Genomic DNA, 22,720 nt, shown 5'->3' with positions numbered 1-22,720 from the left:
GGGAGGGCAGATATTCTTCAATATCCTGTTTCCATTTCCTTTGGATATATACCCAGAAGTGGGATTGCTGGATCATATGGTAGTTCTATTTTTAATTTTTGAGGAATCTCCATACTGATTTCCACAGTAGCTATACCAACTTACATTCCCACCAACAGTGCACAGAGGTTCCCTTTTGTAGTGTTTTTACCAATACTTGTAATCTCTTGTCTTTTTGGTAATAACCATTTTAACAGGTGTGAGGTGATACCTCATTGTGGTTTTGATTTGCATTTCCCTGATGATTAGTGATGTTGAGCATCTTTTCATGTACCTATTAGCCATTTGTGTATCATCTTTGGAAAAATGTCTATCCAGTCCCTCTGCCCATATTTTAATTGGATTATTTGGGGCTTTTTGCTATTGAGTTAGATGAATTCTTTATAAATTTTGGATATTAATCCCTTATCAGATATATGGTTTGCAAATATTTTCTCCCATTCCATAGGTTGCCTCAGAGGAAGTGATTTCTGAGCTGTGAGTTGACCATTGCTGAGAGTTGAATGAATGGAAAAAAGAAGAGAGGGTATTCTAGTCAAAAGCATGATGTGTTTTTTAAAAAAAAAAAGCAAGGAAAATCAAATTATCTAGATGAGATGGCATTTTGGGATGGATAAGACCATGATAAGGTTGGATAAAGTGTCAAAATCTCAGCTGGCTCCTTTATATACTTTATTATTACCCTGCAAAGTAATAATAATAATGGGTACCATTTACTGAGTTTACATTGGTGGTAGGCAGTGTATGAGCTTGCTGGGGGTCTAGAGAAGATGAGGTCTGGTGTTTGACCTTAAGTCCTCAGAATGTAAGCTTTGATAAAGTCATAAAGCAAATGTATTCTAGAATAATAGATATATATATATATATATCCCTATATATGATAAGACATATATATATATATATATATATATATATATATGTCTTACCAAGGGAGTATGCAGAACAGAACCGCTTGCTCTGCTTGCTGCATTCAGGAAGGCCTTGCAGAGGTAGTAAGGTCTCCACCCGGTGATGAAGGATGTCTAGGAGATTGCCAGGTTGAGAAAATGGAGGAGGTATTCCAGGCAGAGAGAATAGCAGGTTCAAAGGCGCAGTAGAGTCCTAAATTACGTTTCTCTTTATTTCAGCTAAAAATAAATCCCAAATCCTTGTTTCACTGCTGCTGGGGACAGTGCACATTTGCATTCTATCTTACACATTTTCACCTTGCCAACTTGCTTTGTTTGCAGACCATAATTTCTATAGTGGTTTTCCAGCCAAATTACTCCACTAAAATAATGCCAGAAATATATCACCTCTGTCTTCTGCTGCTGCCGTCACTGGCTGTTTGTCCTTACCTTTCAGCCAACTTCAGTGGAGACTGGAAGGAGAAATACAAATTGTTGAGAACTGAGCACAGGCCCGCCCCTCTCTTCAGCAGCAGAGTGTGGGAGATTGGAAGCATTATCACATTATATCCCACAAACACCATTTTAATCCACAGTGGCGATAGGAGAGAAAAATGCTTACCCTTACAGAACCTCACTGGGAGAGTGGGCCGTTGTGTAGCACCAATTGTTAAAGTCAATATCTATGAGCAAGGGCTTCCCTGGTGGCGCAGTGGTTGAGAATCTGCCTGCCAATGCAGGGGACACGGGTTCGAGCCCTGGTCTGGGAAGATCCCACGTGCCGCGGAGCAGCTGGGCCCGTGCGCCACAACTACTGAGCCTGCGCGTCTGGAGCCTGTGCTCCGCGACAAGAGAGGCCGCAATAGTGAGAGGCCCGCGCACCGCGATGAAGAGTGACCCCTGCTTGCCACAACTAGAGAAAGCCCTCGCACAGAAACGAAGACCCAACACAGCCAAAAATAAATAAATAAATATTTAAAAATAATAATAAATAAATAAATTTAAAAAAAAAAAAAAAAAATATCTATGAGCATGACCAGAATCTTCCGTTTCTTTTGTACATTCATCTTCTAAGTTGCATTTTATATGTATTATTCTCCAAGAGGCAAGTGTGGACAAACATAATCACCATTTTGTAAAAGGGAAACTGAGTAAAGGAAATGCTTACTGAATGGATGGATATAAAGATGAAATTACTTATTTCAGCAAACATTTTTGAGTATCTATTATGTTTGAGTCATAATGTTAGGGACATGGTATATGGATGTAAATAAAACACATGGAATCCCACCATGCTTCTGTTCACATTCTGCTGTGTCCCTGAGGTCCCTTTACCTCCGCTTACCTTTGACTAACGCAGCTTACCCAGGTTTTATCTTTAAAGCCCAACCCAAAAGTTACCTCCTCTCTGTGGCTTGGCTTGACTCCCCCTTACCTCTCTCTGCATACACAATAATTTTTCTACCATATTGGTTTTCAATGAATTCTATCCCACATTCTGTTCTACTTATTACCTTCTTCACCTGACTATAATAGATTGAGGTCATCTTTATGTCGCTAATAGCTAGCATAACAAACAGCAGATACATACTTAGTGAACTGAAGCCATGGCTTTGCCTGGGATGGATTCATGATCCAAAGGAGATAGATGCATGTAACTTTATTATAGTCTGTTAAATGCTATACTAATCTATTTGAGGTCTTGAGATTGGTAGTAAAACTATCTGCTATAAACCTAGCAAATCTGATTTCCAGGTCTCTTGTCTATTCTTTTTCCAATAGGATGGTCCACCAAAGAAATTACCCTTTCCATAAAAAATAAAAATCATGGTCAAATAAATGTTGGGAATACTGAATACACTGTTCTTTCTTTTGGATATCTATGATTCCAGTTAACCTATTAAAGATTCTGAAAATTCCTACTGTAAAGAACCCCCTCCTCACCCCACCCCCCCCAAAAAACGTAGTTGTTCCCAAACCCATTGGATCATAGAATTTATTATATATGAAAACCCATCAGCATCCCATGTCATTAGCAAACTTAAACACACTTTGGGAAATGCTGCCTTTGAAATCAAGTATTCATATTGTGAAGAGTTTATAACGTTTCTACGAAAACATTAGCTGGATAGATTTTTACTCTAAACCTGCTTTGTGCTTGGTGGCCATTGTGCAAACTACATCAAAATGTTCATGCTGGAGGCTTCCAGGCCAGTTAGCATTCCTGAAGGGGAGAGAGAGGAGTATTGCCTAAGGGGTAGCATGGATTCCTCTGAGGACAGAACTAAGAGTAAGGAGGCCCTGGGGAGGTCCCCACTTTGAGGGGCCTGAAGCTTATACAGTGTGTGTGTGGTATGTAACTTCTTTAAGAAAAATATTTCAAAATTAAATATAAAAATGACTATTTAATTTAACATGAGAAAAGAAATGATGAACATTTACAAGTTTTAAAAAGCTGATAAATATCATAATTACAGAAATGCATACAATTAACCTACTTTTTAAAGGTAACTGCTTGACACACTTCTTTGGTATGTTTTCCCTACAATATTATTTCTGTTCTCTTTGAATGCCTTTTCATGACATTTTGTAATATCATTTTCTACAGATAAAATAGAAGGGTAATTCAGTCTTTCCTCTTGCTTGGTTGATCAAATGTTGTATGTTTTTTTTTATTATTAACAGTTTTTAAAAGTTTATGTTGGTAAAGTCAAGTGAATTTTTAAGGATTGTTTCAACTTTGGGCAAATTCTATCAAGATCACTGGGTCATACAGCACCGGAGTGGTCAGACTATTCCATTTCTACACCTGGAAAGTGAGCAAAAATTTAATTCTGCAAAGACATATTGTGAACTATATGAAGATATCCCATCAAAGAACTAAGTGTATCCCAACTCGACTTCCCATTAGTTAGATCCCAAATACGTTGACTGCCACTTCATTACCTCCCTACATAAAGGGGCATGTGATGGAGGGGAGATTAGAGGTGAAAGGTATTAGGGTCTTCACCTACTGCAGTTAAAATATCTTGCTTTACCAATTTTACAAAAAAGATAAGGCCTAGTGAACACATTGCTAAGGCCACTCTCAGGGCTTTGGAAGCCCAGAATGAATGGATGCTCTAATGATTCAGCTTCCCTAGCTTCACTTCATAGAGGTGGATGGGAGGGATGGGCTTGTATTAGAAAGTAATGGGAAAGGTATTGTGTAGCAGGAAACCTTGTATGGAAAGCAACATAAAAATCTATTAAGAGGTCGCAGGTCCAGTAGAGAAGAGTTGGAGCTGTTACCTTGGAACAATCAGCCTATCCACAATCCAGTGGGCTCTTAGAGGGACCATCTCCTCCCTGGGCCCTTGCTGTCCAGCTGCTGACCTCCTCCATCACACAAGGCACCGCATGGTGCCTCTTTATGACCAGAGGGCTGCTTGTGCAATGGAGGCCAGTCCCACTGCAGAGACTGTATTTGTCTTTCTTTTATTTTACTGGAAGTCTTTGCTGCCATCCTGGCTGTAATTGCACCACACCGTTTCTGAATCGATTGCTTTTAGAGCTGTTGAGCTTTTATTACTGCTCCTCATTGGGGAGCGAGGAGGGAGAGAAGCAGGTCAGCCTGGGCTCTGCGAGAGATGAATGTCGTCAAATTGTCTTTCTCCAGCTGTTGAATAAAACTAGTAATGCTGTTCCATAAAACCAAAAAGAAAATGAGAGTGTGAGAGAAAGGAGAGATGTCACAGGGACAGAGACAGAACAAGAGAACATATGGATCTGACTTTTCTTGGAATAGACAGCAAAGCCATATTGTGATGTTGACTATATAGTGCAATAATGTTGTAGGAATGGAGCAAGAAGTAAAAGGCAAATTAAAAAATATCTGTTGGCAGTTGCACAAATCTGCCATCTTTGCAGGTTTACTGATGTTTCCTCATTCTTGGAGCTGAGGAGAAAGGTATATGTTTCATTTTGGTTTCTTTTTCTCACTCAGATTGATAGACTCTGTAATTCGAATCAACTATGACGGAATTCCTCCTTAATTATACATATTACTGTTATGGCACTGGCACATGTCTCTGTCCCCACAGTTGGGACAGTTTTGTCAACATTGGTATCTATTATTGATTTACCTAGTAGCATTTCTTCAAGGTTTCATCGTAAGGTAGCAAGTAGCAGGGCTATTCACTGGAGAATAGGAATTCACGTAATTAGATTTTGTGGGGGGCATTCTTATTTTAATTGGACTCTGTCTTCCAGAAGCTAGCTAACCTAGCTTCTGAGTAAGGAGGCTTGGAACACAGAACTGAATGCTCATGTAAACTTTGTTCATGCTAACTCTTCACAGTCCCAGACAATGCCTCATTTAACAATTTTGTCCCATACAGTATCCCTTGAATACAACATTCATGTGCATGAATTGGTTTCTTTCATATCATCAACCTTTCAGGAAAGGCTTAATGACAGTGCATGGTATTTACCTCTTTTCTAAAAATAGTCTAAGTCAGTCATTATAAATTGGACTTTCGACTTAAATTGGTCTGAAACTTATTTAAGCATCATATAAATGGCAGGTCTTACATACACTTCTCCTCTGCCAAGCAGGGGGCAATATGCCCATTTCAGAATGCCAGTGCAAAGTGCAGGGGACCTAAATGATTTTCCTGGAGTCATATACCATATCAGAGCTAGGCACAAACCCCAGATATCCTTATTCCCACTCTACTACTCTTAACAACCAGAGTCAGTGCTATAATATTGCAAATTACATGCCCAACCTTTGGAGTGGGATGCATGTGAATGTCATTTGTCACTTAAATATATGAATGTCTTCTCTCGTGTTTCCTCTACTGCTTTCAGCCTGTCATGTCAAGCGGCATTGCTTTTATTATTGAAATGAAGAGGATACTTGGACCATTGATCTCAGTTGGTAGTTGGCACATAAGAACTAGCAGTCTGTTGTGTCATATAGGAAGATATGGCCTGGTATACAGATCAGCCAGTGTCTCAACACAAATGATGGCATCAGATAGCCCTGCCAAATTGCTGTCTCTTTGCCAGCTCCCCTCCTACACTCCCATTAGTTCCTGCTCAGTAGCCAGTGATAAAGGTACTTTGAAGTCCCACTGATTTCCATGTAAATATCATACAATTTTGGATTTGGTTTAACAGTCCAATCACTTCAGCTTAGAAGTTAGAGTTTAGTAGAGCTGTCGTTTGTGTAAAAGTGAATTTAATTTTTTTCTTGCTTTTCCTATATTTCTGGGACTGTACAAATCTAAAACAATATGAACAAAAAGACAATATTTATTGTTGGGTAATGTTATTTTTTTTCTACTAAGTGTTTTAACTGACAATCAGAATCTGTTCTCAGTTCATCAATGAAGAACGTCAGTGAATTAAGCATGGAAGAAACTTTGATCCATGGTAATTCACAATATGGAAGGCCCTGAACCTAATATAAGGAACATATTTAACCTGCTCTAATAAACTCTTCTCACTATAAGTCCTTGAGGAGTAATTAGGGACTTCAGGAGAGTTACTCTGAAAGGCTAACTCACTGCAATGGCCTTATAGTTTTTACGTGAATATAACTTCTTTGCCAATGGACAACATACTTTAATGCTAGTTCTTATCTATAGTGGATGATGTTATAATGAGGATCTCGTATATCCTTCCTATTTTATGGGTGGGAAACTGAGGACTAGAGAAATTTTAGTGACTACAAAATTACCCAAGTGCCATATGTCAAAATTAAGATTTGACTCAGGCTGAGCTCAGTGGGTTTTATCTTTCACTTATGCCCTGATGGCTGCCCAGCAGCTCATTTCATAAAGGATACCCATCGTTGGTGTAGGGAGCAAGATCTTTTGTGGATATCAGTCTCAAGGGGCTTATAGGTATAATAAAGATGCTATGTAAATAACAAACATATTTAACTTCCTGAAAATCCCATTCTACACTTTGAGGCTGTGACCATAAAATTGACAGGGATTAACCTTAATATTTGACTGTAGGATTTTGTTTTCCATTACAGTGCACTCTGTTGAAATAGGGTCTCATTAAATAAACTATCGGAGAGGAGTTAATGTGAAGGCTAATAAGTTTAATTAAAGACACTTTTTCCTTAAAAAATGGAAAGGAGAAAGCAAGAGAAACCTTTTATCCTGATTCCCTTCTTCTAACCACAAGGCACGCTATGGCCAGTTGCAAGGATGGGTAATTGAATTCAGTGGTGCAAGCTGACTGCATTTCTATTGTAAGTGGATCTTTCTCTATCAGTGAGAGAAAATGGCCTCAAATGATTCCAGCTGGGACACAGCAGCCATCCCCTTTGAAAATAGCTGGGCCTTATTGACTTCACTGGGTAGGGAGTCCAAATTGCTGCCCAGATGAGTCCAAGCAGCAGCTAGGATAGACCTGGCTACTCAGTGGGTCTCTATCCTTCTGGGACAAGTGATCAAAAGGGCCCATCCTAGAGGAAGGAAGAAAATTATGGTTGGGTGTTGGGAATAATGGAGCAGAGAAACTGTGACAGAGCCTTATAGTTTTTAATAATATGTAAAGTTACATGTATAAGTGTATTTATAAGTTGCATAATATAACACATGTCAAGAACCTTAAAAAAAAAAAGATATTCCTAGGTTCTAACTATTTTTCTTTGCATAGTGGTTTAGGGTGTGTCAACATTATGGGTATACTAACTTTTAAGACAGTTGAGAATAAAGGAGGCCATTGAGGAAAAGAGAAGGTGGTTTGAGTCTCAGACACCATCCCTCAAAGAGTTGACAGTAAGGTCTGTAATGGTAATTGGTATTATCTAAATTTGCCTTGCATCTTTAGTAGAATTTGCTTTATCTAATAACCAGGATGGAGTTTCAAAAATGTTGAGAATCTAGTTAGGAAAACCCCAAAATGAGAATTTTAGCTGAGTATCTTAACTAAGTGCTAAATATAGTAAGGAGTAATCATGACCACCACCCTTGCCAACCCCCATCATCCCACACACTTTGGACCTCAAGATGGTTAAGCTTATTGGGATACAACCTACAGAGAGAAATTGCTCATACAAGGAAAGAGTTTCCAAGAATGTGTTCTCAGAGGTCTGAGTGTTCACTGCAAGTAGCAGATGACAGTGACATCTTAAAAAGTTGTAATATGTCCAAGCATATTTTGAATGATCTAGCTCTGACCACTTAATAACCAGGTGCTTTCACAGGATTTTAATGCCTGTGCTGAGTTGTTTTCATGGCATATGGGGACCAAACCTTTCCTACCTTCGTTGTCAAGAGCTAGTGAGAAAAGAACAGAGGCAGGTTGAGAGCATAAGTGATGTGTTTATGCCATGCAAAAGTTAAAATGATGTCAGAGTGTGCTTTCATAAACAAAGATTTCACACTATTTCAAATGGAGAAAATTGGAGGGAGAATAGAATCACAGTGAGCTTTGTTTGCAAGAGGTGGAAGAGCTCAGAAGAACCTGGGCCTGACTGGTTCAGATCAGGACTATTACCGCCGGAGTGGTAATTTCGTTTAAACTAAACAACATCAGTTGTTACATTAAATTAAGTTGTTAATTGAAATTTTACAACATTTCTGGATTTATTTGTATTTTATCTCTAAATCTGTTTTGGTTGCATAAGAGCTATAAGCATAAGTGGATTGTAGCTACTTTTGTTTGTATATATTTATGTAATGCTAAAATAAAGAAAAATAATTGATCATGGGGGGGTGGTTCCCAAAAGTGGCTTTTTCTTTTAAGAAGATCCCATATTTCATTCAAGTTTGGGAAGTCCTGTCACTGGCAGAGAAACTCAGAGTCTATTGACTCAGAATTGGGTGTTGACATCAGTGGGCAGGGTTTTCTTCTTTTCTTATTCTGTTCCCCCCCGGGTTATGATTGCTTGCTGATTTCAGTAGGGCTATGGGAATTACCGATAGCCAGAAAAAGGCAGCTTTGTAAGCACCTATTAGATTTGGTTTTGCAGAATCAAAGACTCAATATTATCTCAAAGGCAATCGGGTAGATTTTTTGAGAGAAAGAGATGTGTCTCTGTGCAAAGAATAAAGCTAAGCACCTAGACTGTTTTTAGAGAGGGTGATGGAAAAGAAAGGGATAGTGCTGGCCAAAAGAAAGGAGCTGGCCAATTATGCTTCCTCCATAAATAGAGTCTTTTGAAAATTTCAGCATGAATTACTCGGTAAACATAAATTACTATTTTCAATATTTGTTAAGAAAAATAATTTAATTTAGTGCAAAGAAGGAAAGGAGTGCAGGCACTTTTAAAGCACAGGCATAGAACTTAATCACTTTAAACAAAGCTTAGCATATGTTATTTTCCCCTACTTCAGTTGGAAATTTAATCAGAATATTTTGGGAGTGTTTAGGGAGAGTCTGTGTGTCCCAGCTGTGTGGCTTCTGAGCTTGACATTCCTCTGCTCTAATAAACCCCAGGGAACGTGTCTTTAGCAGGCTCTTACGCTTAACAGAACAAAGGCATCAAGTTGCTACCTTCACTCCAATAATTAACTCCGTGGAGCAAATTTCCTTTATTTCACTTACGGTGGGAGCAGCAAGCTGGCTCCTGCTGCACTTTTTCCTCTGAGCTAAAGCTGAACAGGGAGGAACTGAAGGATTATGGAACTTCATTGCCTTTAGTATTCCTTTGAGGAGCCTGCCCCCACCCCGTTCTCACTGCCCACCCTGACCCATTACAGCTCTCAGCTAATACTGAATTCTCTGCTTGTCCAACCCCTCTGTTTCCTACAGAATTTCTACTGACATAAACTGTTAAAGCCAAATCTTGCTGTGATTTTCTTTTCCCCCATGGAGAAAAATGCATTACAGGAACAACAAACCCTTTATAACTTGGGAGACCCAGGGGCTTGATTGCATTACAGAGTCAGAGTACCATAAATGCACAGCCATATATCATCAGGGTTAAATCGTTTTCAGTATGAAATGATGTCATCCACTTTCGACACAGTCTCAAGCCCAGTGCCCTTCATGTGGTAAGTGTTCAATAAATACTTGACATTTTAACTTATTAATTTTTACCCCCTCCAATATAAAGAAAAATGTTGTATTGATAACTCTCAGTTATCTATAAAAATCACTTAGTTGCAACACTTCATTTATTTTATAGCAATATCAGATGACAGATATCATTACATCATCTTGATATTTCTAATATCATACATGGAAAGTAAAGGCACAGTAATTTAGTTTAATTGAGGGGAAACACATGTTTGCATTGGTAATAATGGTGTATTATCTTTAAAAGACATAAAGGGTTCTTATTTTCAATGTAAACTTACAGTAAAGTATTGCTTGTAGAGGTCCTACTTTAAGGATCTCATAATAATTTGCATGTAATTAGCAATTGGCAAAATATCCCCCTGAACCTTGCCCATTCCTGCTCCCTTTGCAGCTCCTTCTTTGTAGGTGTAAGGTTGCATCATAAGTTGTACTCTGATAATTTTGTTTAAGCTGTTAATTTGACAGTGATTTTTTGACCCTTGAATGACATAATTTCTTTAAATATATTTCAGGCTAGGTTGTGTTCAAACTGACACAATTTTTTAAATTAGTGACTTTGGAGTCAGTGCATGGCATAAATGAAAAATAACACATTTTGTATTTACGCAAAAAATTCTCTGTGCTGATCAGAACTGACCTCTGGGTACAAGATAGGATTGAACTTCCATATATTAATGGCAAATAAGATGGGGCAGGGACTCCTAATTACTTTAGTTTATTAAGAATCCCAGGGCACCTCTTAGAATGGTAGAGGTGATGTTAGCCCTTATGTCCTGGACATGATCCAGTTTAGGTAATTGCTAATTACAATCTGTCTACCTAATTCCCTTGACTCTTGCTACTGAATGTGATTTTTTTTCACTTAGCAATATTTAACTATTATGTGCTCTTGGTGTGTGACTGTTAGAACATCTACTGATTTCTACTTCTGTGTTTAGTATGGTTTGCTTTTTGTTTGATTGCTTTTGATTGTTATTATTATTATTATCATATTTTTATTCTAACTATTTCTGTACACAGAAAAGAAAACAAAAATCTTGTAAAAATTTTAGCTACTTTTAACTACTTAGGTTGGGATATGCTTTGTAAATCTAACATTCAGACTTTCTGGATCCGTGTTTAGGAATCTGAAATCACTAGACACACAAGTGGCCCATATCATACTCATTATAAGGTTGTGTAAACTCAGAGATGGATTTCAGACAGACCAGGATTTCCAGTGTCCTCAATTCTAGGGCTAAAATCATGACATGCAGGAGAGATATATGGAACTAGACCCAACTAATGATCCATCATATTCTGGAACCTTCACAGAACAGGAATATCTCTGTTTTGGAGATTAGAGCATACTTTGATTCTTTCAAACCCAATGAAATGGAGCTGAAGAATACAGAAAGTGATGGGTCAAAAGATTTTATTCATTTCAAAGTACAGGTCTAAATGATATCCACATGTTCACATTGCTTCCATCCCTTTGAAGGAGACAAGATTATTTGTGAGTCTGTTAGGATCTGAGCCCTTGATTTGGGATGTATTACTTGGAGTTCAGGTGGAGAGATATCAGGTTTTATCTGTAATCTCCCCCCAGTGTGGAAAAATCACATAGTGAAATAAGTTAGGTGGAACTGTGTTTACCCCCTAGCAACATTCAGATGAATGAAGCATCTTTCTCACTAGTCAATATGCATTGAGCCTTCTCAGTGAGCAAAATGCTAAGAACTTTCAAGACATAGACATCCCTGAGTTCCTGGATTATATATTCCAAACATGTCAAACATATAGATTTTGATCTCAATTTTACCCACTCTAAAGAGGTTCATCAAACTATCATTTCAAAGAGATGTTCTGACTGAATCAACTCACCAGGGCTAACCAGAATGTCTAAAAACTCAAATATAATGTTCCCCATATTTTCTTTTTGACCATGTTTTAGCCAGAGGTAAGAAGACTCTTCCTGTGGATTTTCTTAATGAAGCAAATATTGTTTCCTGTGAGATTGCAATGCTAGGACTCAAATGTCCTATCCATGACTCAGAGAGTGAGGGAAGTCACCCATCTTTATGAGTTGTGCTGTCTTTCACTGCTGTTCTTCATATTTCAATTCCATCAGAAGGAACAAATTGTTTCTATTGTGTCTAAGAACACCATTTACTCACAAGCAGCATTGAAATGGAAGTGAAGAGTAATAGTAACAGAAGAACATTGGCTAATAATTGAGCTCAAAATGGCCATTTGGCTAGGTGGTCAAGGGAAAGATAATTATGTCCTGCAGTAGTACATCTTCTGAGCATTCTTTGAACCTAAAATTGCTATGTTGATGAAGTGCATTTTAAACATGTGATTAATGATCTTAGACTTGAAAAAATTGGGTATTTTCAGAATGTTCTGACTTTGATATATCAGGGAAGATTTTGATGTCAGAATGACCAAAAAATATAACACAAACAAACCCCCCAGAACTCACTAAGATTTATTACTGGAGATCTGAAGAAACTCCTGCTGGTTTCTATGTGGCTATTTGTCTAACTGCATATTGTCTTTATTTTTTTTTAATCCTGGAAACACACTGATACACACCTCCTGCCAAACAATCCGTTTCGCTGCTACATTGGAAATATATTCTTGCTTTCTATAAGTTTTGTAGTTTAGGAGAGAAAAAGAAATCTATCTATTGATTTCACTGTTTACTTGCAGTAATGGAGAAAACCATTAGAAAAAGCTTTCCTCTTTTGTGAGTGAAAGAACAGATAGGCATTTCATCCCCAGATTTTCTGCATTCTTTCTAATCAGGAGAGATGATACCCATCTTGTATTCAGAAATACTATGCCAGCTCTGGGGGTGAGTCTTGACCCAAATTTAGAAATGTACAGGTTTCCCACAATACCTTCTAGCATGTGTATTTCCAAAACAGAGAGAAGAGGATTAGGAAAGAAAAAAACTGAAGGGCTTTGTATGGGCCCTGTGTGTGTGTGTGTGTGTGTGTGTGTGTGTGTGTGTGTGTGTGTGTGTGTGAGTGACAGAGAGACAGAAAAGGAGAGAGAATCCTGAGAACATATTTTCATCTATTTAAAAAAAAAAAAGCAATCTTCTATGAGCATTGCCAGAGTGGACTTGTCCACCACTGTCCCCAGGCCATGCTGGCTTATGGATGTAAAGCTTTAATCCGTAACATTTGCTGACTTAGTGCCCTTATACCGAAACTCCTAAGTTCTTGGTCCCTAATCCAAGCTCTTTCAACCTTTTCTCCACCCCTACAACACTTACTTCCAGGTGGCCTCTGAGTTTTCCATGCATCACAATTGGTCCTCTCATATGTTTTTCCTTCTTGTCCTCTTTGTTGATGTCTGCCGCCTGTCTGTCCAGTTGAATTTATAATCGTCACTGAAGTAATCCCTTCCATGAGAATGTTGCCTTCTAAGTCCTCCCAACTGTAAGACCTTCAGGGATCAAAATTCAACTTAACCTCCCAGAGCCAAGCATAGTTATTCACAGAAATGGGGAAGGAATCCTTCTCATAGACTCTAGCTGGGCACGTGGGTTTAGGCCAGTGAAGAGACACCCCTTTCTCTTTTGTGTCTTCATTTCTATCACCCAGACCAGGACTCTCTTACAGACTTTTCTCCTCACAGGCCCCCTTCTCCCTCTTGCCAAACAATCTATGCAGAACAGATCCTCAGATGCTGACTGTGTAGGTCTTAGGACCCAGTCTGGCTCTGAATCCTGTCTTAGCTGGCTTGGGCTGTCAGAGTACCACAGCTGGTATGGCTTAAACAACAGAATTTTATTTCTCACAGTTCTGGAGTCTGGAAAGTCCAAGATGAAGGTTCTGGCCAATTCAGTTTCTGGTGAGAGCTCTCTTCCTGGCTCACAGAATGCTACCTTGTCTCTGTGTCTTTCTGTGGCCTTTCTTTGGTATATGCTTGGGGAGGGGTGGGGTGGAAGAGAGAGAGAAAGCATTTTCTCTCTGGTATCTCTTCTTATAAGGGCACCAATCTGTAATCCTATCAGATCAGGCCCCCACCCTTATGACTTCATTTAACCTTAATTTCTTAGAGGCTCCATCTCCAAATACAGTCACATTAGGAATTAGGGCTTCAACATATAAATTTTAGGGGGACACAATCATTTAGTATGTAACAATTCACATTTAAACTCATCAGGGACCACTGATACAATTCTATTCATTTTTCCCTAAGTGACTATCCAAATGCTGGTATGGAAAGTTGCCATCCAATGGATGACTACAATATATGTTTGAAACCTTAGATAAGTTACAGTATGGCTTAGTGACTGTGAGAAGACTGGGTTAGATTTTAATAATCAAATGGACTATTTTACAACCCAAGAAAATGAAGAAAAATCCCATTTTTACATATGCAAGGTAAAAATGCATTGATGTTGCAGGATATGCCCTCACTTGGAGATAGGGCCATTTAAAATATCCCATTTAAACACAGAGGACATTAGCAAGTATAGTAAGACAAGTTAAAGTAAATAACAACCTTGCTCACATATGGTTAAAACAGGAAATGACATCCAAGGGTGGTGATGGAAACAAAGGGCAGACATCAGTGGGCTTCTCGCTGCAAGGTTCCCTCTGGGTCTTTGGCTTCATTTCCAGTCTTTTAATCTAGGGTCCATAAGATCATTTCCTCAGTAGGTCAGACCTCTGGAGAGGCAATGACATTATTAGTTTGCAGTGTTAATCCTGAAAGTTAGCTTAATTACAGAAAATAATTGTAGTGAGTATGTCCACAGGCACATGTGTGTCTGTGGGGCATATTCATAGATGAACAGTAGAGAGGGATAGAGATGGGGGAGAACTGGAGAGCACATAGCTCTTCTAAAGTGGGCAGCATCTTTCAGCTTCAGCCAATTGTCCTGCAGGACCAGTTTTGTCAGAGTTTTCCATTTTTCAAAAAACAACTAGAAATGTGAAATTTTATGTGGAACTCTCAATTTGAAAAAGTTAGAAACTAATTCAAAACTTTAATAAACCACTCAAGGGCCAGCACTAGGAAGGCTGTATCCAGCCTTAGCTGCTCCAGTTTATACAGCACGCACCTCCATCGGTTGCCTTGAAGGCTCTAGGAAGAATGTCATCCCTTCGTTTTGTGGTTTTTGTGCATTACTTTCTTAAGAGGACCATAAGGCAACTCTAGTGTTCTCAGCTGCTTCTGTGGTTACTTGGCCATTCATAAGGCTTACAGATGATAATGAAGTTGTCTTGGAGGGCTGCCATGTCCATGGTGTAGTTGCTTACCCGATTTTGTAATCCTTTATCAATTCCCTCTCCAGCTTGGAGGCCAGGCTGAGGGTATGGAACAGAATATTAAGTGGTTTCAAATCAAGTCCAATCTCTGTTAGGCTCTTCTTTGTGATAATAGGAGACATTATTAATAACAATAACAATAACAGACAACAATAATAATGTATCATTATATTGTAAGTTCACCCTGAAGTGTAACCCAGGACCTTTTCTTATCACAGCCACACATTTTACATAGTATAAAAGAAAATAAAAATAAAAGCAATTCCAGTGTCACCTAGAATTAGGGAGGAATTGAAAGGAGCATAAAGGAATAAGCAAAAGCAGAAAAAGTAGTCCAGAATATGAGTATATTCTGCCAACAATGTGATATTTGCTCAGAAATGTCTTACATTTTTCCTACAAAGTAGATATTTGCTTTGCTGCCATTTCTTAGGGAAGATGATGTTTATTAAAGAGTATGGACTTGGGTTCATTCCACCTGAGTTCCACCACTTACCATCTATGTAGCCTTACAAAAATACCCAGCCTCTCTGAGCTGCAGTTTTCACATCTGTAAATAGGGTGTAATAATAGTACTTACCTTATGTACTACTAGGTACAATTAAACGAGATACTCCATGTAAATCTTCTAGCATTCTGCTAGTATACATTTTATCGTCATGACTAATAAATTTTATCATTGTCAGAATAATTATGATTATTATTGAAGTTTAACTCTCTGGCTTGTTTTCCTTCTTTGTTTTATTTTTTATTGGTGGGTCTGAGACAATTAGTTAAACCCCATCCTCAGCATCTCATTGCTATTTTCTCATACATGTTGCTTTTCTTTTTTTCACCAGGTGCTATCTTCTTTCTAGGTACAATACTAGAAGTCATTAGAATGGACTTCACAACTTAATGAAGTATATAGATGGAATAAATAAGAGACAGGCTTTAGGCTAAATAGACATTAGGCTTGTTCCTCCTCTACCTTTGGCAGGGTTAAACTTATACTTTAAAAACATGCTGGGTTAGGGAGTGTCTATGAAATGAGTGCAGCCATAATCATGTTTGATCCCTGTCAAATAGGAAGAAAGAATTCAGATGTGTTGGGTTACTATCGTGTGCTAGCTGATTTGCATGTTATTTCATTTGATCTTTGAATAACACTATGAGAAAAAAGGTTCTATTAGTTATGTAGTTTTATATAAAAATTACCCAGACGTGTAGTGGCTTAAAGCAATAACAAACATGGCGCCCGTGGGTCAGGAATTCAGGAGTGACTAAGCTAAGTGGTTCTGAATCAGACTCTGTCACAAGATTGTCACTGGTGCCCACCGGGGCTGCAGTCATCTGAAGGCCTGACTGGAACTGGACTTTACACTTCCGCAACGGTGCATTCCCGTGGCTGGTGGCTGGTGCATCAGTGCTGGCTCTTGGCAGGAGGCCTTTGCTCCTCTCACAGACCTCTCCTCGGAGCTGCTTCAGACAAGGCAACTGGCTTTGACCAGGATGACTGAACTGGGAGAAAGACAGACAGAGACAAAGAGAGACAGAAAACCAGACAACAGCATTCATGTCTGCCATATCTGCTTACTAGAAGTGAATCACTACCTCTGGCCCACAATAAAAAAAGTGAAAGTAAGGTTCTACACTTTGAAGGGAGGAATTTTAAATAATTGGCAAACATTTTAAACTACCGCAAGGCAAATGGTTGTTCCTCAATTTACAGATGAAATAATTGAGACAACATGCCCAAGAAAAAAGTTACTAAGTTGTATAAGTTATTCACTGGCATTCCTCCCCAACCCCCCATCTACATGACATTTTTGCTTTAAAAAAGATTATAAAAGTGGTATCACCGTTGATTTCTTGTGTGTGTGTGTGTGTGTGTGTGTGTGTGTATGCCCTCTAGTAAACATTTGAAGACCCTATTGTCTAGAATTGTTTGTTGCAGTCGTGTTTTCAGAGTAGACATTTGTATGCAATTCATCTGATAAGGGAAGTGTATTTCTCCCTGGAATTAGTATATGTGGAAAACATCATCAATCACAGTCATCACAAAGCAATTAAGTACCTAACTGTGCATGGCGCTGAGCTTGCTGCTGAAACAGAAAACTTCGTAGGCCTGCTTCCTACCCTCTTGGGGCTTAGAATCCAAGAACTGAGTAGAAGATTGAAGAATGGTAAAGAGAACAAGGACCCGAGGCATAAGCAAATTCTTCTGAAATATGGTTGCAATGGCAGAGGGTGGAGGGTTGATTCAGCGGAAAGAAAAAGAAAATGAAAGAAGAAGCTGAAATAGCATCAGACTAATAGCAAAGGGAGAAATGCATAAGAAGGGTAAAATACTGAATTAGAATGACCTGGATTTTTTTTTTTTTAAGTATAAAGATAACTGGAAAAAGGCACCATGTTATTCTTGGGACTCAACTTTCACTGAGTCGTACCTGAAGTTTTTTCTCTCGAAAGCAGACTTTCTGTCATTTTAGTCCCCCTTCCATGTCAATGATGGCTTTTAATTCCTCATTTCAGTCACTAAGCCTCAGTGAAATTATTGCCTAAGCGTCCACCGAATAGAATCTCTGAGATCTGAGGTTTATGGCTATTGTTTTCATGCAGAAAGGGGGGAGGATGCTTCTCCTTTTCATATGCATTTGTAAGTATTTTCAATCAATCATGCATTAATAATCCAACTGGGAAGGTATGATTCAGACACAATAGCCCTTCTGCTGCAAGAGTCTACCGTAAAATTGATCAGCTGGCCAAGTTGTGCTTTTTTTTTTTTTTTTTTAAACTTAGATTTTGCTTTCTTTCCGGGAAGAAGGAAGACAAAAAAATAAAATAAAATAAAAGTCCCCAAACCAGCAGCAGCAGGTGCTGCCGAAATGGTATTTTTCTTATCTGTGTTGATTTCAAGGGAGAGCAAAAGAATGTGTAATTGCTTCTCTCTTAGGCTGCAGGATGGCGCCCGTCTCTCTGGCATTATCCACTTATTTGATCTAGGTAAGGAAAGAAGCAAAAATAAATTAAAAATGCATTTCCCAAAGGTTCCAAGGACGTTATTCACCAATCTCCCTTCCACAAATCTCTGCCAACTGTGTGTAAATATATATTTAGGGGAAACCTAGACAAAGGTCAAAATCTCCGCTAGATATTCTTCCCCCTCTATTCACTTACCTTTTTAAATACATAAAGACAGATCTCAGAATAGCAAAGAAATAAGTAACAGCCATGGTAGCACAGCAATTTCTTTTGAATGTGATAATTTGAGGAGGTTCATTGATTTAGGCCACAGACGTCAAAATTCAAGTTTCTAAAAAGAAGCAAAAAAAAAAAACAAAACCCACTTTTAAATAGTAAGTGATTTGTTTATTTGAAGAGTTGTATTACAGAACGATTGGATGGAGGAAGAGGTTTCTCAACCCAGGACAGAGACAGATGGGAAGATGCTTCTGTCCTCATGTTGGCCCTGGACAGAAGGCAGCCTTCTGGCCCTGCTGTCACTTTCTGTCTGTTCAGGCTTCTTTGTGCGGGCCCCCCATGGATTGGATTCTGACTCATATCAAAGATTCCCTCTCTTGATTCTGCTTTTATCCCTGGCTTTATCTTTTTTTCCTTTTCCACTTTCCATAGAATACCAGAATCCAGAGGAAGCTCAGTGCCAACTCTCCTATTATCTTAAACTTTTTCAGTTGTGACACTGACCCATATTTAAAAATTTCCAGTAGTCATCGATGTTTCTCAAATCTAGCAGTAAGAATGCTCTTCCAAATCTCTCATCTAAATTCCTTCTAGTATAATAAAATCAATTGCTTTTTGCTGCTTTCTCTTTAGCTGCTTACCATCAGCCTTTAATCTCCAGTATAATTAATAAAGTCTGCTTGGTGGGTTTTTTTTTTCATAGCCTCTATTTTTGAGTCCTTCACATGTATTCTTATTACTCAATTTGAACTGCTTTTTTGTTTTGCTACACTGTCAGTGAGTTTACCTTTTTCTGCCCTTCATTTCTGCCTATTCATTATTTAAAACCCAGCTCAAACATCCCTTTTTCTTTGAAGTCAGTGACTCACCCCTTTAGAAACTTAGGTTCATTGAACTTGTAAGCACCATCACACTTTCTACATACTTTTAAAATGTGTGTGTGTGTGTGTGAACATAACTTTCTGATTCATTACACAATAAATTGCTCAAGTGCAGAGAGGTGTGCTATTTCTGTGTGTCTTCAGGTGCAATGCTGGCAGAGAATAGATGTTCCAGGCATGTATACTGAATGAGTGAGTAAATGAAAGAATGGATGCTGCTGGTGTCAACATGGTGTGTACTTAGAGGTTTTGATCATTGCAGGGCCAGAATGATACTCCTCTTCATATACTAGAACTGTGCAATGTTCCACACTAATTTAATGTCTAATATAATATATATAATATATAATGCCCTGTATAACATAAGGGCAGCCATCTTGCCTGGAAGTGTGTTTCCTTACTTGGAGTCTTTTAGCTTCAGATAGCCAAGCACATTCACAATATGCACTTTGTTATCATACCAACTCTGGGTGAAGGACAGATGATGCATATGTGAAAAGTTTGAGGGAACACAGTCTATAAGACCGCTCTCACTTCTGACACCAATTGCAAGTTTAAGAGCTTCCTAAAACTACTCTCAGATTTGATAATTTAGTAGAAGAACTCATAGAACTCACTGAAAGCTGTTATACTCATCATTATGGTTTATTATAGGGACAGGGTGCATATTACAGTCAGGCAAGGGAAGAGGCACATGGGGCAGCCTTCAGGGATCCAAATGGGCAGTTTCCAGTTGCCCTCTCCCTGTGGAGTCACAGACGGCAATTAACTCATTAACGTGTGACTGAATGCACTGAATATTGCCAACCACGGAAGCTCACCCTAGCCTTGGTGTCCAGAGTTTTGTTTTGTTTGAGAGTGGGGGGAAGGGAGCTCCATCATATAAGCATATTTCACTGCCCACATGGCTGACTTCAGTCTCTAGCTTCTCAGGAGGTAGAGCTGATACTGTTTCACCCAAAGCCTCACTTTAAATCACATTGTGGCCGTGCCTTGCAGCCACACCATAAATCACAGTGTTAGACCCTCTGGCATGCCAGCCCTACCCTAGACAAAGACAATGCTCCTACCAGGCATGACAGTCCAAGGGCTTACAGATTACCTCCCAGAAGCTGAGGGCAAAGGCCAGACCTCTCCTTGGGCAAAGTTAAATTCTTTACTGAACAATATGCTTCACATTTTAGTTCATACCCCAAAGGTCTCACCCAATCCATCATTTCCAAAGAAGAGAAACAGGAAATCTGATCCTGCTTCCATAGCTTGAGACAAGGGAAGAGGAAAGGCTTTTTGGACTTTTTAGTCAGGATGGGTATATTTACAAGGAACAAAATCCCCTGAATTCAGTTTCAGCCAAGTGTCTGTGTGCCTGTGGCACACCTGGAGTGTGGGAATACATTTATTAACTTCTTCCCTCTCCTTTCCTCCTCTCTATGACAAAATTATTTTCATTAATAATCATTTAATAATTTAGTAACTCTCATTAGACTTTTTTTTGGTTCTTTAGTTTTAAAACAACTCACAATTAAAGTAGAAGAATACATTTCACTTTAAAAAATATTATTCAGGGACTTCCCTGGTGGTCCAGTGGTAAAGAATCCGCCTTCCAATGCAGGGGACGCGGGTTCAATCCCTGGTCGGGGAACTAATATCCCACATGCTGCGGGACAACTAACCCCGCACGCAACAACTACTGAGCTTGCACGCCTCAACTAGAGAGCCCTTGTGCTGCAAACTGCAGAGCCCACATGCTCTGCACCCCTTGTGCCACAACTACAGAGCCCATGTGCCACAACTAGAGAGAGAAAACCCACACGCCACAACTAGAGAGAAGCCTGCATGCCACAATGAAGAGCCCTCGCCTCAAAGAAAGATCTCGCACGCCTCAACGAAGATCCTGCCTGCAGCAACTAAGACCCAATGCAGCCAAAAATAAAAAAATAAAGAAAATAAAATTTAAAAAATGTTATTCAGATTCAATGGCAATATTTCATATAAGGCCTAAAATTTGAATTTACCAAAAAAATTACACAACACAGTTGTCTCCATTTCACTAATTGGATGGAAATAAAACACAGTTGAAAATTCCAAGTGGTCACATAGAATGACTGAATTGAATAACTCAAGTCCTCTTTCTTTTGTCTTCACGATCACTGTGCTATTACTTATTATTTCAAAGGTATTGTTTAAACAAAAAGATAATATAGTACCACAGGATTGGAGGCACAAACTGCACCTTAATTAAGTGCTAATGATTCTGGAACATTACAAACTTACTTTCCAAGTGAATGCATGTAGCTGAGTCCGTGGGTTTTGGGGACTGATTGTATAATTGGGAATTCTCCAACTATCTTCCATGTAGAATACAACGGTTATTAAATACTAAGCAATAAAATGTGTTGATTTGAAGCTTACATATATAATATTAAACTCAACTATGTCTGCAGCAACTGTTTAGAACTTTGACCAACACAAGTTTTGTTGTTTGGTTTGTTTGTTTGTTTTTGTGGGTAGAGTATTTCATCACTGACATTGTTTAGAATTGTAGAGGGGAAGCAGAATTAAATTTTCTATCTTTTTAAACGCTCAGTCATTTCTTCTCCGTAGCACAAAAGATTATGGCTTTTTCCCGTAACTCAGCATCTTTGTTCACTGTGGAACTCAGTCTACTATCCCTTCTATTGCCTAGGGTGGGATATATTCTGAGCAGGGGTCAGGATTGCTCCTCAGGTGTTGCTGCAGAACATTTGCTGGTGCTATTTACAGCCTAATTAAATGGAAGATTATTAGAAATGGGAAGGTAGCTATAAATAGCCTGGTCCATTTTATCTGTTTCTTCAGTGTGTGGGAAGAGCACCACTGAGCTTCTCTCTTGGAGTTCAGTTAACTCAGGATGTGTTCTGCTTTTGTTATTCTGCTTTGACTTAAAAAAAAAAAAAATCTCCTGATGCTGATCAAAGTGGAAAAAAACAAAGAGGAATCACTCTCAGTCATTGCAGGATATGGACAGGAGGAAAGTAAAATAAAATGGAAGTGGGGAGGGGTGTGAGTGGTATAAGAAAAAAGCAAATGTGGGCCTAATCCCTTCTGACAACTTTTTTTTTTTCTGAAACTAAAATGCCTTATTTTCAGGTTTGTGGAAAATTGATTCACTTCATCCAGCCATAATATGATCAACCAATCTGTTCAGAGAGCCTGGGCTTGGGGCCAGAGCCTTCTCTCTCTGCTGTCTAGTTAGGACACCTTTTTGAGGGAGTGGGGATCCCCTATGGGCTTTTCTTTCTCTACTGTAGAGAGTACAGGAATCAGCTCAGCTCTAGGGGCAGTGTTGTGACCAAGTGAACTTGACCTTGACCAAATCACCTGGCTTTTGCAAACCCCTGATTTCTCAAATTAGGAAATACCTTTACATATGTGCCTCACATCTTGG

The 22,720-nt window shown here is 38.9% G+C and overlaps 1 protein-coding gene and 1 long non-coding RNA gene across 21 annotated transcripts in view; one reads left to right on the top strand and one right to left on the bottom strand.

Moving 5' to 3' along the window:
- The window catches only part of NRXN3 (neurexin 3), a 1,702,647-nt gene that overhangs the window by 1,405,884 nt on the left and 274,043 nt on the right, over positions 1-22,720 (top strand). The gene's annotated exons all lie outside the window — the stretch shown is intronic.
- LOC309655785 lies at positions 936-22,012 on the bottom strand. Its single transcript, XR_014260988.1, has 3 exons — positions 18,389-22,012; positions 1,964-18,210; positions 936-1,622 (listed from the first exon to the last, which is right to left on the bottom strand). It is a non-coding gene; the product is annotated as an uncharacterized lncRNA (long non-coding RNA).

Source organism: Balaenoptera physalus (genome assembly GCF_965194825.1).
Source record: "Balaenoptera physalus genome assembly, chromosome: 2".
Taxonomy (NCBI): Eukaryota; Metazoa; Chordata; class Mammalia; order Artiodactyla; family Balaenopteridae; genus Balaenoptera; species Balaenoptera physalus.
The sequence above is the reverse complement of the archived record's forward strand: the minus strand, read 5'-3'. Positions and strand labels throughout refer to the sequence as shown.